Here is a 20,488-nt window from a genome sequence, read left to right on the forward strand (position 1 = left end):
GAGGGGTGTAAGAGTCAGAAGCCAAAGAGGATTAAGAAAAGTATTTTAAAAATTCAATTCTATTACTTTTATTCTCCCATCAATTTCAAAACAACATTATTTCGCATGGTACTTTAAAATGGTTATTTTGTAGTAATAGTCAATGCTATTATGACCACCTACTCATCTCTTCAGTATCATCAAAATAATATGATTAATATCATATTGGCTTTGGTAACTACTCCGTTGAATGATAATTACCATAATTTTAAGAACTGACTTTTGCTTGACTTGTTTTGTTAAATTGGGACCTGCACAGGTGAGAGGAAGAGAGGGGGTGAGTTTGTGATGGGCTTTTCACAGGAGACCTGTTTCCACAAGCCTTGGCTCTAGAGCCCTACAGTATTATGGCCCCAGAGGGCACAGGTGACAATTGTAAATACCAGATTACAGGTACACTGCTGAGGCTGTGCTTAACTCCAAGTCATATTAATCTCTCTGCACATACTCATTATCATTTTTCTTAGGCTTATTACATTTCAATGAAATTAAATTTACAACCGAAAATTCTTTTAATGTGTGTGTGTGTGTGTGTGTGTGTGTGTAATATATATTACAGATTGTTAATACATAGACAAACAAAAGCTTTGGTGTGGAATGATGTCCCCAGCTTATTCCAAAGCCTAGCACTGTCCACTTCTCCAAACAATCCTTGATCTGCTTTCTGATAGAATCTAGCTCATAAGATGAAAACATATTTATATTTTGCCATTAGGAACAGGAAAACTTTCTTTAGCCATATTTAAGATTAGCACAGACATAAAGCCAAATCTGAAACTACCTAAGTTAGTTAACGTGATGAAGTACAGGGCAAGGACAATGCATTGTCCTAAATCAAATTTATATTTGGATTTTAATTCATTTATTTTGCAATTTGTTCATTTGTATGTTCAGAGTCTTGTTAAAAATGGGCATTATCTTGCTCCCAGCTCCCTCTCATGTTTTGCACTAAACTTTTCTGTACGGAAAACAATCTTTACATTTTTCTCATGGAAAAGTGTTGAGAAAGACTCTAAATCAAGTCTATTTATAACAATGGGATTAGACTCTGGTCAACCCAAGGACTTTTCATGGAAAATAAATCTCTTAATCTTCCTCTTTCTTAGCATAACAGATTAGTATCCAGTATAGGATTTTTCTTTAGTAGTAGATAATGATCTCTGAACTTTTATAATTTTATTGACCCAGTTCTTGTTACTTGCAGGAATAATCAAGATGCCTCAATTATTTCTTTTTTTTTCCCAGGCTGGAGTGCTAATTCACAGGTACAAACTCAAAGTAGAACTTAAATTTTAAAAATTCACCATTCCAGAGTGTTCTTCCGACTTTAGAGTTTCATTGTTATTAACTTTTTCTTTAGCATTGTATATTTATTATATTTGTTTATTTCATCACATTCCAAAGCTATCATTTTTAGAATTCAATCATGTTTCATGGAGATACGAGCATTTATATATTAGTTAATGGCTTTGCACTTCTAAGTATTTATATGACAACTTATATATTAATATGTAATGCTTATGATATATATATATATATATATATATATGTCTATTTGGTCCCTTTTAAATGGACTTTATGATAAATTTAGAGTTATCCTAAATAATGCTATCTTAAAAATATAGTTATCTTATTATAAACACCAAATCAAAGCAGTAGGTTTATCAACACCCTTTTTCCACAGATGAGCAAATGCACGTGCAGCTATTGTTAAATAAAATAAAACAAACTTACTCAATTGTGCACATACTTATCGCTCTTTTCTGATAGCCGTAATACCCATATTTTTTTCGTCTATGATTCATGACAATTAGATACATCAGAAGAATAAAAGCAATAAGTCAAATAGCATTTTCTTCTTACCTGAACAGTGGACTATGCAGAAGACAAGATGTACATGGTTTTAATAACTTAATAGAAAATACAGTAAGAAAATATATGTACAGATGTATGGTAAATCCTGCTTATTTATTCTTTAAAATCATTCACTTAATAAATATGTATCACCTTAAAACAACTGCATCATAAATGGGTCACATATTAAAAGTAATATTTGTACTATAAAGGTGTTTTATTTTGAAGAATAATGCAGTGTTCACTTTGCCAAGGTTGTTTATGTTGTGATCTAGCAGCCCTCACTCCCCCAGATCAACAGCCGAACTCCCTTGTGGTCTGTAATTGACAAGAAGGTTTGTGTTCTTTCTGGCCGGTGGTTTCCATAGAAGCAGTAGAGGTATAAAAGGTTTTAGCTGAGGCAAAATAAAGCTTGCTGTTCTTCCACCTGAAAAGAAGCCTCCATGTCTCAATCCTGGCACGCCTGCCACCCACCAGTCTCCTCAGCCAGGCTGCACCAGCAGCAGCTTGTAGTTGTTTTACTGAGATAGTATTTATTCACATTTTTATTCTTTTTTTTAATATATCAACTTGATCAATATGATCTTATCATCTGTACAAAATGAACCATTAGCATAACAGCAGGTATCACAAGCATATCAACAAATAATATATCCTGAAGAATATATGCCAGCCCATTAGTTAATTCACACAGACACACATACACACAGACACACACACACACAGAGACACACACACACACATTTAAACGGAGACTGCTCCATTTCCCGGCCACCCAGACTGGAATAATCACACATAAGCTGTATTAATTACAACACTGTTTGGTCCTAGCTCAAACACATTCTGGCTAACTTTTATATCTTAAATTAACCCATTTCTATTAATTTGTATTTTACCACGAGGCTTGTGGTTTGTTATTTCTTGCTTCGGGCAGCTATACGGCGTCTCGCTTCTTCAGTAGATACATGGCATCTCCCTGACTCCACCTACACTCTCTTCCAACTTAGCTATATTCTACCCTGTCATAGGCCAAAACAGTTTTATTCAGTAACCAATAAAAGCAACACATATACAAAAGGAATACCACCTCTCTCTCTCTCTCTCTCAAACACACACACACACACACAGAAGCCCATGAATAGATATTTAATATATAGATTAAGCATAACACCAAAGTAGTAGTTCTAAAGTGAATAACAAAATGAACTTTCACAGTGAATTTTTAAATATTTTATTGGATATATTCTTCTCTTATACATCTTGACTACAGTTTCTCTCCTGTGATCCTCCAAGCTCCCCTCACTCTACCACCGCTCTTGATGTTAGAGCTCTTATTTTTTTGTATGCTTTAGGGACTCTCTTAATCTTGCTGTGTTTCCTAGTCACAGTGGATTTTATCTGTGTATAACTCTAATAAGAAAGAAAATGTAAGCAATTTTTGAAGCAACAATTTTATTCTTCTTACTTGTTAAATGAATGACCAACAACTAGGAGAGTGATTTCTTTCACTGTATTTTAGTTCTCTTAAAGCTAGTCTGAAAAAAAAAAATACCACACACACATCGTCAATAGAGCAATTGTTGAAATTTGCTAAACTACTGAAGAATGGAGAAAGGTCTGGTTTGCAAAGGATATGGTATAATTAACTTAATTGTTAGGCCGTATTTCAACTAGTCATTTTTTTTTCTTTTGGAGAGCCAAGGGTTCAAATCAATATACAATACACAGATGGAACATCATATTGAGTTCAATAGAAAGGCCAGGAAACAGAAAAACTTAGTGGTCAATAGAACAGAGATAAAATTCATGTCGGTGAAGATACTGCACTAGTCAAGTAGTATTTTAGAATTATTCAGACAAAGAAGACATAAAATAAGCTTGTGATTCAAATAACTTCATGATATGAGAATTTTAAATGTTTGAGGGATTTTTACAGATATGAATAAAGAAGGTTTCAAGAAGGAATTAGTCAATCCTTAGAAGTTAAATAAAAAACAGGTTTGTTTTACTGACTTGAGAGATGGAGTGGTCTATAAGAACTAATTGATAAAAAATGTAATAGATACTTTGCAATATTGTCTAATTAATTAGAAAAGAACATTGTACAAGAGAAATGTGGGAGAGTGGAGAAGCTTTAACTTTAAATACACAGGAGTATTAAATCAACATGCTACACTGATGTGAAAGATTCACCAAAGAGAGAATAACTGATGAACTTGAGTATTTCCATTATAAAGTTGTTTGGTCATTTAAAAGGAATTAGAAATCAATTCAAAAACAATTGATATGTATTGGGATGAGTGGATACATACGTACAGGAACTACAGTTTTCTCAGTAGTTTTTAAGGCATTAGAATTAGAGAGACTCTGTAGTAGTTAGATGTGTTTGTTACTCATATTAGGAATTTAACCAAAATCATCAGGAATTATATACTTTTTAGGGACATCCTAGGTACTTTCTGTGACACAAAGTGGCTGGAAAGTATTTCTACGGGTATTTATAACTACATCTACAAGCCATAATTTTAATAATTAAAGGTGTATCACGTTGTTGAAAAAAAAATCCTATTCTGTGGAGTAAAGTAACACAGAAACACAAATAAATCCAGAGGGGACATGAAACCATAGGCTATGTCTTTTTTCTTTATTGCTTCATTTTAACACATTCATTTAAGTGATCATTGTAGATTTGGTCATAGAAAGTAATCATAGCTGAGTTATATTGAAACCCACTGTCTGACTATGACATCTGTAGTAATCATTTTGTGGCTACATAGAGTAATACATATAAGTGTGATGTTGAAAACAATGACTGAATCAATCTTAAAACTTATTTCAAAATATTATTATGAACAATAAGCTCATACTATTAAATCATTAGCCCATATTTATTAATGAATCTTATATTCCTTTTTAAATGAATAGAAACACACTGTCTCAATAAAATCACAAGAAAATCTGATATTTTAAATAACAATATATCCTGACGTTCTCTGTCTTCATAAATTATATGCCACTAGTATTCTAGAAACAAAAGTGTACTTTAAATACTTTGTATTCAGGGACCAATGTTTTATGGTCATATTTTAACCATTGTAAACCATTTATAATAATGATTTTATTATATATAATTGTTGAACACATGAATGATGAAAATTCAACCTCAGTGTTGTAGATTATCTTCAGTTTGGTGGATGATATTATAAGTATCTTTCAACAATAAATGTTTGTATTTTTAGACTAATTTTGCTTGCTTGTAAAAACAGGAATTGAAATAATTCATAACTTTTAGACAGTTATGTAACATGAATGTATAAAGTTATGATTATTTTGTATTTTTGTTCAATCTATATAAATTACATAATCAAAATAATGACTCTAAAACTGCAATGATATCTCACTGCTTTCTAAGTGTCAGTTCTTACTATTTCAACTGTGGCAAAGCTCATAACTGTTAACCAGTCTTTAAACACACAAGGGAGAAAACAGAGATAACATTCTTGTATAGCTGTAAAATGAACTTATGGCTTAGATCACCACAAAGAACTATTCAGCTTGAAGTCGTATTTTTTTATTGGGGCTTACATTTTGATCTAGCATTAAAATTCTCTTGGTCACAAGACTATGCCACTCATAGTTATAATCAGCTAATGTTCCCATACAATTTGAATATTAAAAATCAGAAAAAGAATCAGTCTTGTGTGACCCCCTTCATTGATCCCATAAAAATTGAAAGATGTGATTGTGTCTGGGCCCCTTTGAAGGTTTGTGCAAAAGAACAGTGGAATATTTAATGAGATTTAGAAGCACAGAACAGCTGGATTCAGACTCCACGGTATGTTGTATGCATCATTGATATAATTTCTGTGAAGAACAGAGATGTAGAATGCTCACTTATCTGCTATCAAATAACCAGTGAAAGACACTTAATAATGCTGACACCTCGTTAGCATAAGGCACTATGCTACGACAGTAGGCTTAGTCCTTCCACTCATAAAATATAAAGTCCTGTACATACTAAGTCAATTTATGGGATGATAGAGTCTTAATTTAAAATCGTGTCATTTTTAAGTCTGAGACTGTACTTTCAGAAACTAAAGGTGACCACACAGTGGATTGGACACATATCCATTTTTTTTCTTCGAAAATATTCAACTCAGCATTGACTGGAGTAATTCAAACATCTGGGATTGAACAGAGAAATACAATTGGCCTGTTTAGAAAAAGTCTACAAGGGCAACAGTGACTAGATTCAACATGCGACTGCCATCATGATGAATGTTTCCATCACTTTCTTGAGAGCCAATTACACTGTTTTTTTTTTTTTTTTTTTTTTTTTTTTTTTGTGCGCAGGAACCTCAGATCAGCCAGATCAGTTGTGTACACAAAACCGCTGTGGATCTGTCCTTTCAAACAAGAACTCCACAAAGTGCTACAGCAAGCTTGAAGCATTATTCCAGTCTGGTAAGAGACACTTTCTATTTCTTTACTATGGTGAGAATTACATAAGAAATCCTTTCAGACCATGGTGTGGTCAGTCAGACAGAGAGCAGCTGCTCAGAGACACGAGTTATAAAACGTATTGTGCTTTGAGATAACTTTCCACGATGCTTTTTGCCTTATGCAAGATAAACTGTAACACAAAGTTCTACTTGCCATGTAAACATGTAATGGAACTTCGGGAGTCTAGAGCTACTTGGTGTTGAATGGATGTGTTCTTGGTTATGTGACGTTTAATACGATAACTCTGGACAAGAGGAAGGCTGTTGAAACCATAGTGAGTTCATCTGTGTGCTTAAGTTTTCCTCTGTCCAATAGTGTGATGAATGACTGCCCCCTCACCACAACTTGCCAGACCTCGGGGATTATCGACAGACATTTTGGAGCATTTTAACTTCTTTTAATTTTCAGAATTGAGAAAGCTGTAGATAAGAACTCTGGGCAAATTGGTTCATGAATGGATTTTCCTCGTAGCTCTAAATGATATGAAGGTGCACATGTGTGTAAAGAATATGGTTTTGTTGTTCTTATCTTTAGGCTTGTACTGCTCTTCAAGAAGTATAAAAAAATCTCTGCATGTTATCAACTCCCTATGAATTCATTTGTGTTAAAACCAAAGGAAAAAAATTAATATCTATCTATGTGTACTTGTGTCTATATCTACATCTGAATACATATATATATATATATGTTTATGCATATACATGTGTGTGTATGTGTACCTGTGCCCATGTAGGCAAATATGTTTATTCAAGTAAAATACATGTAGAATGATATATGCTCTTCTGAACTTAATTATAAAATTGATTGTACATAATAGCCAATTGATGTGCAATAACAGGGTAAATCCACAAATTTTTTGACTTTCAGTTTTAACTTCTACAGCTTCATTATCTTAGTAAGCATTAATTTCTGAAAATAATGATGTAAATATTGAAAGAATCTTCCCACTGAAAGAGCTGTATTTGCAGATATATCTAATCTTTCATATGAAAATAAATTTGATTGGTGCAATTTTATTCTGTTTGGCTACTCAATCACATCAATATTTATGTATCCATCGGGTTTGAATATAACCCTTTTGGGGTTTATACATAGCTTCCAAAAAGCTAGTAATCTGCAAAGGCCTGTATGTCTCTATTATATATTTATACTTTTCTCTCTTTACAAATTTTTAGTGCCTATTTATCTCGATTGTTACTTTAGAAATGAAAATACTTTAATTTTAATTAAAATGAACATAATTTTTTTGCACAAATTTGATAAACATTTAGCAAATATGCTTGAATATTATTACTTCGAAGTGAGGATTTGGACAGACAGCAAAGAATACCTAGAGCAAGGGAGACTCAAAGGTGAAATAAGAAGTAGATTTTCTTTATTTTTTTTTTTTTGTTTTTCGAGACAGGGTTTCTCTGTGGTTTTGGAGTCTGTCCTGGAACTAGCTCTTGTAGACCAGGCTGGTCTCGAACTCACAGAGATCCGCCTGCCTCTGCCTCCCGAGTGCTGGGATTAAAGGCGTGCGCCACCACCGCGCGGCAAGAAGTAGATTTTCTGATTTAACTTAGCCTTTCTTTAACTCATTTACTCACGTAGTTTCATAAAGGTCATCTTACCTTGTTTTGCTTTCATTTCAACCATTGTGTATCTGTAACCTTTTACTGTCTTGAAGAGCTTTTAAATAGGTAAGCATCTTGGTTACAGTGGCTCTGGATGCTAGCTCCACATCTCTCCACTTTCAAAATGGTAGAGGTACCATTACTGCCAGCCCTGGGACTGCCAGGTAGGAGCCATGCTCAGCACTTTAACTCTGAGAATGAGCATGAAGCACATAAACCCTTTTTATCTGAGTAGGAACTAAATATGCCATTCAGAGCATTGTGCGGCCTGGAAACATCTCTGTGTATAGTGGCAGGAATCCTCCACGATCTCCTGCCTGTGCATTCCTATTAATCCTGATCCCACCGACTGCGCAGGCATGGGGCACTCAGCTTCGGGCATGGTCTCAGCCACTTCTCCAAGTGGGCATACAAACACATGGCCCCACAAACCTCATTCAAGTGCTCCATAGCCAGACCTCCAGAAAGAGTCAGAGTTCATGCCACGGTTCAGAAAACCAGCATTTCATAACTGCAGTTTTTTTGTTTTTCTTTCTGAATCAGGAATCTGTTAAAGGAACTACCACATGCTGCCAGCAAGCAAAGGCCATTCCGGAAAATAAATGCAGCTAAACTTTGTTTTTTAGCGTCTAGAATTCCTTTCCAAGCCCTTTCAGGTGGTCCATGGATTTAGTCTACCTCATTGTTGCCAATTTACTGTAAGAGAGGCTTCCTGACTAAGCTTTAGCTAAGAAATCTTGCAGTTCTTTTAAGAGGACCTGCCACCAGACACTTAAATGGTGTTTATGAATTGCTGACAGGATGCTTCTTGGTGGTGTCAGGGACCTTGAAATGCCACAGAGTTGTGTCAATAAATGTGGCTTCTGTACCTCTGTCTTGGGGCTAGACTCTCAGAAAGCTAAAGAATGGGCTGGATCCAGCCATTAAAGCCAAGACTTTAATCCTAGCCATATTGATTATCAAAATAAAGACTTGTGTGGTCAGATAAAGAGAGATATTTAGTAAAGATAGATTCAGATGAATAAATCCTCTAAATGGTTTAAAATAAAAAAGAAAGAAAAAGTAGTTGGGTGTGGTGGCACATATCTTTAATTCCAACACTTGGGGGGCAAAAACAGGTGGATCTCGGTGAGTTCAAGGATAACCTGTTCTGAGACTGAATTTTAGGAAGCCAAAATACACAGAGAAACCCTGTCTCAAAAAGCCAAAAAATAAAAATAAATGAAATAGAGGTTAAAATAAAAACACATAGAGATGAAAAATACACAGAGAGTCTGTATACTATATGTTATTGTGTTGTCTTTAAATTGTTTGATGACTGAGGAAGGAACAAAAGCTGCTAAAAAGACATTTGATTATAAATTCTCCTGGATTAATCCAATACATATATTTTGAAAATGCTTTGTCTTTAAAATCTAAGTCAAAAGATATGTTACTTTGGAGAAGAGGTTTTGCTTTTGTTTCCATAGAAAATGAGAGACTGTGGATTCATTCTTTGTTAAGAAAAATCAGGTTTGACCGAGGAAGACATCCTGAGGAATCTCCGATAGGAGGAATGGCCCAGATGTCTGAGCTCTATATCCAGAACAGTTCAAAGAAACTGCTCCCTGAGATGATCAAGCCTCATGAGATAGTCTAGTCAGGACTTGATTATAATTCTTAATTTTCTTTAGGTCCCCATAAGATTATCAGAGCCCTTAATCAGCAGGAAGTAGCCTAGAAAAGTATGCCCACATTCCCAAAAACTGGATTATGGATATTTTCTTTGTTTAGAATTTTGGTTACAATTTGTATGGATAATGGTCAGGAAGAATACTAAACAAGGGACATTTGATTTGGAGTTTTGTTTTAAAAAAGAAAAGGGGGAGTGAAGAACTGTGAGACAATGGTTTTACCTTATAAAAATTTGTTTCTTGTACTTGTTTAATAAAATGCTGATTAGCCAGTAGCCAGGTAGGAAGTATAGACAGGGCATCGGCAACCAGCCGGAAGTAGAAGCAGGGCAACAACAATTCTGGGAAGAGGAACATTTCAGTCTGCAGTCATCATCCAGACAGAGAGGAAGCCAGACACAGAGCAAGCAAGATGTGACTGCCTCGCCAAAAAAGGTACCAAGCCACGTGGCTAACATAGACAAGAAGAATGGGCTAATATAACCTATAAGAGTTAATAAGAAGCCTGAGATACTAGGCCAATCAGTTTATAAATTAATGTAGATTTCTGTGGTTTCCTAGAGACTTAATGACTGTGGGAACTGGGCAGGACAGAAACCTCAGACAACACAGATTACGTGTGTGTGTGTGTGTGTGTTAGGCTTTGTAGTACCAAATTATTATATGATTTTTTTCAAAGCTCTTTAGTGTTACTTACCCCTTCCTGTATTCCATACTCTTTTCACCCTAAGCCTAATTTAACCCTTACTATTTCCACTCTTTTCCTTTGCCTCTTTTTAAACATATCTAAAGTTGTAGTTGACACCAAATTGTTTGAGATAGCAAAAGAGACAGAGACAGAGAGACAGAGACAGGGAGAGAACAAGAAAGTCAGGAAGAGATTTAGTAGGTAAAGTTCTAGACAAAGTTAGAAGCAGTCAAGAAGAGGAAATGTTCAAATTGCAATGCATAAGCATGAAAATTTTGAAGAAAGGATTAATATTACATTACAAATTAGTGAGATGTTGAGTGACAATATTTGCTAAGTCCTGGATTAAATATTTATTGATATTTAGTATTTGATAGAAAGAAAACTATGCCCATTTTTAGGATAATAAATAAATGTGAAAATCTCCTTTTAGTAAATTTGAAAAATACATTTCCAAGAATGAGGCTTTGGTAGATTGGTTCTAGCCTAGTCTCAGGGTGTTTGTGTTTATATTTTAGTTTATAGAGACTTAATTGTCTATGTCAATATTAACAGTAAGTTAACAGTTTCTTGTTAATTCAAAATACAATTTACCAGATTACTCTAAACAGTAATTACAATCTCATAACTACTATATTATAGTATTATGTTTATTCTCTATAACCTAATATTTTCAGTGATTAAGTTGTCTGGGTATTTTCTTGTACTGCCAAATTCATGTGCTAATTTTACTAATTACCATAGTACTCACAAAAACTTAGCCAACTTTATTGCACTAAAAATGTGATAAACACAGATAGTTATAGAACTTAGAAAATGACAGCTGAGAAATGCACAAATTGTGAGACAGGGGTAATCAGCACTCCTTCATCAGCTCCTGTTTTAAGGTTCTAGTACTGCCTAAATTCCATTTCTGACTTCCTTCGATGATGGACAGAGATGTGGGTAACCCAGTAAAGCTTTCCCTCAACAGCTTGCTTTTGCTCATGGTGTTACATTGCAGCAATAACCCTAATTAAGACACAGGCATAATGACCAATTTATAAATACAACTAGTTGCTTTGAATGTTAGGACGGTGATGTATACTTCACCATCATATTGCTCAGATGCGGCTGCCCTACCCACAGCTGTGCAGAGGCAACTATGGCCCAGAACTTTGCTTTTTAAAGCTTTTTTCTCTCTGTGCTTCTTCCCTCCTCTTCCTTCATGAAAGTTTAATTAAGAATACATATAATGGATTCCTACGTTTTAGCCTTATTCCTCCTTCTGTTCCATTACCTATTATTGTTAATAATGTGACTAATCAAATAAAGCTCACTAAGCGTTCAATTATTCATGTTTAATATGGAAATAATGACATCAATTTTAGAGCATGATTTAGATGAAATGATTTTGGTTAAGGATTATACATAATGTGCACATTTCTTAGTTCTATAACCTAATATGAAGTAACTTAAAACTGATACCTTTACTAAAAGAGCTTTTTAGATATTTTACCGGATTGAAAAGGTTCTTCACCTTTGTTAACATTTTAGAAAATATGTGGCCATCAGATAATTTATCTCTATCACATAAAAGAGAATGATATTTTCTTTATTAGACCGGTGTGGTGTACATGCTGTGAGAACAGCTCTTCTTGCGTGTGGGAGGGGTGTGAGGGAGCCTGCTTGCAGGTGTGTGTTTTTGATAATCCTGAAGTCTAATTCAAAATAGAACTTTTGGAACTCTGCAATCCCATCACGTTTTTTTTTTTTTTTTTTTTTTTTTTTTTTTTTTTTTTTTTTTAACACAGAAAAAGAAGACCTTTTACTGCATCTTAAAAATAGAACTCTGTATACAATTAAGTTAGGACATGTTCTCATTGTCCTGGGGAAGCTTGGTGCATTGCCACTGTGTGCTGGAGACGTAAGTGGGCAGAATCAAACAGAAAGAGTAACTGTGCTGGCAGTAAACAATATCAAAGCAGTTTCCCTTGCCAATAAGAGAATGAAAGTTTGGCATAGTAATGTATGGTAAATATGATTCTGGATATTCGGCTATTTAGGCTTTAACAATCAGTAAGCAGATACTTACCTACTTTCCCCCAATAAATATTTCTAGGCAAAGTGGAAAATTGAATTTCCAGAAAGCACGGGCACCTTTGTTTCCTTTTGTTCAACTGAAAGTTGCTTTGGAATAGTCTAGTTAAGTGACATGTGCTTCTAGAACCACACATACAATGACTTTCTTGAGGATGAGACTTCTAAGCCAAATGTAAAGACATATGAAAACTTTTGTTTACATTATATGATGAGTCAATGAAAATAGAAAACACCATGCCACTTATAAAGTATGCTTATGTACTCATATTTTAAAATAGTGTTATTCAGTGTTAACATTGCTCCACAACATGCATGCACAGGTAACCATAGTAATACATATATTGATAGGGGAAGATATAATTCTGTCAGTGACCAAAATTTTAGTTTTTCTTTTCTGGAGAATTTATTAATATGCATAGAATTGAAAAAATAATGTTTACTATCTGTTTTCTGAGACTTTATTTAATTTGAAAAAATGTGTATAAATTGCTAGTAATATTAACACTCCACATTAAATAATTTTATATCACGTTAAACAACAATGATAAAATTATTGGTTTATATCATTAAAATCAATATATACTGGATATTGACTTCAGTATTAATATACTGAGATTTTTTTTTTTTTTTTTTTTTTTTTTTTGGTTTTTCGAGACAGGGTTTCTCTGTGGTTTTGGAGCCTATCCTGGAACTAGCTCTTGTAGACCAGGCTGGTCTCGAACTCACAGAGATCCGCCTGCCTCTGCCTCCCGAGTGCTGGGATTAAAGGCGTGCGCCACCACCGCCCGGCTATACTGAGATTTTTGCCATGAAACAAAACATGTACTATTTAACACAAACAGAAAATGTCTTGTAGTCTAAAGACATTCATTAACTACCTAATGTGCATAGTAAGAATCAATTTACATTTAACATAATGGCACAGTCAAAGAATCAAAAATCATCTTAGAAGACAGAGTTGACCTTATAAATATCCTTGAAACGTTATTAAAAATAATTATTTTATTCTAATGTTTATGAGGTTACTTTTCACCTATTGCAGATCACTCACCCTACTCCACACAGCTCAATGAATAGGTGACAACTCCCAGCATTTGACATTGGCAGAACAGAGTAGCTAGAGTTTTGACTTTGACCAATCAGATATATTAAACCTTTGCTGGAGGGAGAAATGCACTGAAGAAAAAACTGTCATCATAACCAAAGAAAACTCATTTTTGCTTCATGAAAACTTGAAATATTATCAGGATATTATAAGGAAATAATACTTAATTGCAGGTCCATCTACACTTTAAAGTATTTATTTTATTTTATTTACTTATTTATTAAAGATTTCTGCCTCCTCCCCGCCACAGCCTCCCATTTCCCTCCCCCTCCCCCAACCAATTCCCCCTCCCTCAGCAGCCCGAAGAGCAGTCAGTGTTCCCTGCCTTATGGGAAGTCCAAGGATCTCCCACCTCCATCCAGGTCTAGTAAGGTGAGCATCCAAACAGCCTAGGCTCCCACAAAGCCAGTATGTGCAGTAGGATCAAAACCCAGTGCCATTGTTCTTGACTTCTCAGCAGCCCTCTTTGTCCGCTATGTTCAGCATGGGATAAAACCGGACTCACTTTAAAGTATTTTATAACGTCTTGATGTATTATGACGTATTATACAAAAGATTTCTTGAATTATTTAGGTAGATGAAACTATGGGATTTTTTGGAACAGATTTCATTCATAAAGTTTGTTCTTTCACAGTTTCACACAAATGATGTGCATTGTGATGTTTCTCCCACACTCTCTCCTACTGCCACCTCCCCATCACTCCTTTGTGCTCCAAAATTTTTCCCCCTTAGTTACTAGTTTTTGTGTAGTTAATACACCAGGTCCAATCAGGTTACGTGTAAAGGTAAAGACTGTAGGGGACATAAATGTCAAATCTTACAGGTTAAATTTTGGTTCAATTCATAGCTATTTGTGGGTCTGGAGACTGAGACTTCACAACACTAAGATAACCAGAGGTATTTGTGTGTTTGTTTTACCACATGCTACACTAATTTTATGATTGTCAATGATAAAATGTGATTTGATTTACAATAAATGTATTTATCATTAATTTTAATATTCATTTTCCTAATCAATTTCCTAATAAGTAAATTTGGAAAGAAACTCACTTCTCCTTTTCTGTCTTTAGTGACTAAACCAGCTATACAGAGCCAATCAGCATTCCAAGGTGTTTGACATAAGCATTATACCTGTCAAGTAATAAAAAAAATCTGTGCTTCAGTTAACCTGCATTTTAGCTAAGAAAAGAATAAATAGCTAGGCAGCATAAGAGGCGTGAATTGGAATTGAGGGAATGCTCAATAGAAAATGTTCCCAGATTGTTCAATGTCCTTGATTTTATTCTTAGTCATAATTCATCATTCTATTTCTTTTTTGAATAAAAAACCTCACAATTCTAATCCTTGCTTTAAAATATCATTGTGACATCAAAGTATTAGTGATTTAGTTTAGCTTCTGAGGTTGACTTTCTGCATAGGTTTAAATCATTGAGAGGGACTTTAGATTAAACTCACAATGTTTAATTAAGCTCATCTGGATACATATTACTCTGTTTTAGTCTATGCTAGGTTGCACGTGCTACTGAGCATTTGTGTTTAATTTATGTATTAGATGCTTGATCTTTAATCCAAGGTCTTTAAAATATCATAAAGCTGTTTGGAAAATTGCAAAATGTAGTTTTGTGGACATTTCTTTCCCTTAAGTGTCATTGATGTAATTAATAAACAGAGATTATATTTTGAGAATCTTATGTATGGAGTCAACACTCAAGTCAATATATAGAACATAATAATAATATCTATAACATGTCATAAGGAGCCTGACTTCCAGAAACATGTATCATTATGCCTACACAGGATAGAGCAACTGTTGTAAGCTGAAGTACAAACTAGAGGTCATATGGAACACATCAATACACAAATACCATTTCATAAAAGCATTTAGCCTTATTTTTGTCATAGAGACACTCAGAGGTCAAGTAAAAAGAGACTCAGGTTTAAAGTGTGTGGTTTTTTCCACAATAGCTATTTGGATACTGACTCATGTAACATTTCATTTGGTTTGCATGGTCCAAGTTTATATTCTCTGTTGGTAAATAATTTCAAAATGTGTACCAATTTAAAAAACATTCAGGGCATCAAGCTAATTAAGTCAGAAGATTCAGATGTTGCAAGAAAAGTTATATCAGATAAGTATTGACCCACTGGGCTTTTTAAGAGCCAAATAGCATTTGTGGTAAGCATTCTATGTCAGATATTGTTCTGGGCCAGAGCTGTTGTGAACTGCCGGGTGCATTAAAATGCAAGTTGACACAAAGCCAAAGAACAGTGTGGTTCTTACAGAATTGCTGGTATCTTCATGGTTTATGCTTGATGGAGAAACCTCATGATATTTTAAGAGAGCCTAGAAGTATCTCAGTATTATATGCTGCTGAGATTTGTACTAGCTTTAAAGCTTACTCAAATTCAAATGTTCTATGAATATACTTAATGTCTATTAATTTGCATACTTATTAAACCTCCAAACTGCATATTTGTCAACTATATGAATGACCCATATTTAAACCTTAACTTTTGTTTCTAAAGGAAGGATTTTTGCCATGGTTTTTGTTGAAAGGAAAAGAGAATCATATTTAAACTAATTCTAAATAGTGTTATTCCTAACATTTTTTCCACATTTCTGTCACATGCCCTCCACTCAAAATTTACATATAAAGTGATAACTATTCATGACCTTCTTATATATTCAAGACATCTCATAATAATGAGAATCAATTATAATCTTCCTTAACCTACGGCTACTATATACATCCATTTTAATAAAATGACTTAATGATTCCATATGCATTTTGAAAGTTCTATTTTTATTTCCCTGTCATCAAAACAAAATATTGTAAAGTAAAACAGAATAAAACAGCAATAGAAAGAAATCCACCTGCATTACTCATTCATTTAAAGCTGAGTTCCAAATTTTACTTATCTATCAAACTGTAAGTCTTTAAATTTAACCACAACTTTAAAAACGATATTTAACTAAAACCTTAAAATGTTCTATTCTTTACCTTATCATTTTTCAGGGTAAAATAGGGGCTTCTTTCCTCCATCCAGAAATGCAACATAGAGATGAAGTGAAAATTATCGATGTAAATATTAAATTTGATCAATGTAATTTTATATGTAGATACAAATTTATATTGCATGATTTATAAAGTTATTATTTTACATGAGTTTTTGTAAGTGTATACGTGCATGTGTGTGTACACACATACACACACGGTAAAAAAAAACAGAAAAACTACTATTTTTTTTTTACTTTGAATATAGAGATTTTAACCAGGCACTTTTGACTTGCAAATTTAAGGTTTGTTATTGAGGTTCAACCCATAAATATTTATACATTTATAAATATGACTGGATTTTAAGATCTTAGAAAGTTTTGAGGTGAAGGAATTCTTTAAGTATGAGAAGTTATAAAATTTAATAATTTAACTAATTTTTCATATTAGCATATCCACGTTTAGAGCCTTTCATAAAATAAATTTTAAAAAGCAGACAAATACATTAAACTTATCCATCACGAATATATAAAAAAGAAGCACACAATATAGCAGATAAAGTTAGGAAACAGGCTTTGCTCTATTGGTGGCATAAACCTTGTTCAGTGTCTGTAATAACTCTCCAATTTACACAGAGGCATGAAAACTGTTCAGTGTGGAAAGAAAAACACTAGGATTTTTGTAGGAAGTTATTGCAACAGAACATTTGATCTCAGTTTTCAGCCAACACTATCTTGAAAGTCATAAGCTGTTTTTTTCTGACAAAACCCTATCCACTATCTGCATTTTCTCTGCTGGTTACAATAACAATCTCTTTGATTTCTTTTCTCCTTTTGTCTACCTATAACTTTATTAATTCTTTGACTTATTTTGTGTCTCTTTTGCCAAACTAGTTATTTATGGTCTATTATGTATTATAAACCCAACTCTGTCCTAACACAAACATATGGTTTCAGTTTGATTTATAAATTTGTTGTAAGTATGTTTGAAATGAGATTAAGTTAATAGTATATAAAACCACTTATCATTTGTAATATTTCATTTTTAAAACTTTTAAAAATAAAAAATGTGCACTCTTTGATTATATATTTATAAACCATTTCAAATGTTATACTTATTTACAAGAAGACTTTAGAGATAATGGGGTCCAATACAATCTCCATCAATTCTTAGTTGTATTAAATTAGACAAAAAAAAACATTCATTAAGCATTTTCTAACTCTAATACATTTTAATAAAATTAATTTTATAACATTTGTTTATATACTTTCTGTTTCAAACATTGAAATGGAAATGTTCGAGTCTGTTAGACAATAAGAATTACTAAATTCTAGCTCTTATTATTTGAGTTAGACTTATAAAAATAAACCATTTTTGTCCTGGAGGCTCTGGTTCAATTAGTAATTGCTTCCAAGAATGAGTACCTGAGTTTGGATACCCAGTATCCATATGACAAGATAGAAAGGAGAAAATCGCTAAAGCTTATTGGCTAGGCAATCTAGCTTATCTGTGTGTGGTCAGTAGGTTCATTGAAGCATTCTGTCTTTAAAACGAAGATGCTTAGAACCATCCCAACCATGGGTTTTAGGCCAAGGTTACATGACTAGCATGAATTCCTTCCTGTGCATTTGGCTCTGCATGCATAAGATAATGGTTGATTACTCCATAACCATAATGCAATTGTTTGACTAAAGGGTATATAGTGCCTGATAACAGATGGATATTGTAGCATATAGGGTCTAATTTAAATTAAAACTATTAATGACCCCCCTCCATGACCAGCATAAATTTCCCTACAACCGTCAATGGGTCTATTAATTTCTTTACATTATGTTAATGTAGTTTTTTATCTTATTCCTACCTCGTGGGGTTGTGGTATTTGAGCAATTGGAAGTTAAACGTGAGTGCTTTCAGTAATCACTGTAACTCCCTCCTAGTTGTATTCTATGTTTTCTTTTTTGATTTTCGTTTACATCTTTGTACTCTTTACATATTTTTCTAATCCCCATACCCCTACACTCATAAGTGGTATTTTAGTTGAAGCTTGTCTCTGACAAAAACAACAGATTATGAAAAAAATTGAAAAGAATTCCATGGCTGTCCAGCTCCTTGCCTCTATGCTCTATGGTCTCCAAGCTAACTGGTCCTCATAGAGTACTGATGAGAAGTGTAATTGAGTGCAATTTCCTGTACTTATTGTGACCACAGAGTGCAAAGTAGGTACCATAAAATCTAGCTCATTTTTCTATAGTTCAGAAGTCCAGAATGTCTGAAACCAAATTGACATCAGGGTGAAAGTTTTTATTGAAAGCCTGAGGAAAAGATTACCTTTCTGTTTTTGAGATTTTAGTCTTTCTCAGCAATCCTAGCATTCTTTGACTCATAGACATGTAACTTAAACTTTTACCTAGATCTCTGTCATCATCTCCTTCATAGGTGTCTCTGTCCTCACTTGGTTCCAATGTGCATTGAGGTATCTGTTGTTAAATTTCCTTTCTTATGGAAATGTCAATCATGCCACCAACTCCCACCCCTGCCCGTACTGACATCTTAATAACTTGATTATTTCAGTACTCCAGATCTTGTACCGCTAACCTGATTGCTCATGCTCCCATTCCCACTCATCCTCAGGCCACTCAAGAAATCTCTTGTATTTCCCTATTCCAGGACGATGTGAACTATAATTACTTTAGTGTTATACCTAGAATGTGATCTGTTTATGGGGAATTAATTCCATTGTACAAGTAGGAATATTTGTGTTTCTCTAGGAATTTTTGAAAATGCAATATTAGTATACTCTCAGCCTTCAAACAGATAGCCAGTGCCTACGAGAGAGCCAGTCTGTCTTCTGTTCTCTACAGCATGCTTTAGAAGGTTTGTAGGAGGTCTACGACTCAAGTAAAATGTGATTAAGACTTAAATCAGTTTCCAATCCATAAAGGAATCGATTATGCCAGAAGCCAATCAGCGGAGGTAAGATTTTCTATTTCACAGTTTCGTTATACTGCAGGCATGTGCCATGTCTCTTTCTACTGTAGCTGATAGCTGATTTCCTCTCTGAATAAGAAGTACTTCTGGACTGAGGAAATGACACACTGTCGTCTAAGTGTATCACTTCAAAAATATGAGGAATAACAGAACTTTGTAGTCCAGACGTTACTCTACCCCCCTTGAATCCCTTTTGCTCCCCCAACTTTTCTGTAGAGTATCCACCTGCCTGGGATTTGTCTAGGTTCACCGGTAGCACCCCAAGCTTTGTGTTTCCATATAATTGTTCTAAATGCTTATTTATTTCAGTACAGATCATTCCCAGATGCATTGTGGGTTATATTCATTCTACAGAAAGTAGGGACTGTTTGGCTTATAAAAGGAACATTTGGAATGTTGTAAGGAAGCAGCTTCAAATAACTACTTCTACCATTCTAGTGTTTCTACTGATGGTATTAGGAAAATGCCAGTTTTGGGAAAGTGGCCCGAATTCACAAGCGGTCTTCCCCATTCGGTTCAAAATTAAATAAGCCTGAAACAACACACTTGTAACAAGATGCCTAATCTCCTATTGAGCAGTCAGCCATTAAGGTACACTAGTTAGGAGACCCTAAAAGGACACAGTGATTAGGAATATAGATCTCCAATATGAAGGGGATTTATTACAGCTCGCAAAGGTAACTAATGACTGTTTTAAAATATCCACAGTTAGGAAATCTTGTTACAGTTCTTAAAAATGGGCTTTTCTGACAGCTCCTATATTGTCTAAGTCAATAAGAAGTAATTCATATGTGCTCTGCAATTCAAAAAGAGGCTCTAAGGTTTAAAATTGTTCTTCTGAGACCAGGGTTTCTGGCTGTGTTTTGTTGAGCATGCCTGATATTGTAAATACTAAATCTGTGAGGGGAATAATTAAAAAGCAAGAATCTGTCTGTGTGAAAAAC

The 20,488-nt window shown here is 34.2% G+C and overlaps 1 protein-coding gene across 2 annotated transcripts in view; it reads left to right on the forward strand.

Moving 5' to 3' along the window:
- Mgat4c (MGAT4 family member C) overlaps positions 1–20,488 on the forward strand; it is a 472,208-nt gene that overhangs the window by 196,897 nt on the left and 254,823 nt on the right. For both annotated transcript variants that reach the window (XM_057757830.1, XM_057757831.1), the window contains one exon: positions 6,247–6,357. The gene's annotated coding sequence lies outside the window, so the exon portion shown is untranslated. The remainder of the gene's footprint in view (positions 1–6,246; positions 6,358–20,488) is intronic.

The sequence above is a fragment of the Chionomys nivalis genome, chromosome 25, assembly GCF_950005125.1.
Source record: "Chionomys nivalis chromosome 25, mChiNiv1.1, whole genome shotgun sequence".
Taxonomy (NCBI): Eukaryota; Metazoa; Chordata; class Mammalia; order Rodentia; family Cricetidae; genus Chionomys; species Chionomys nivalis.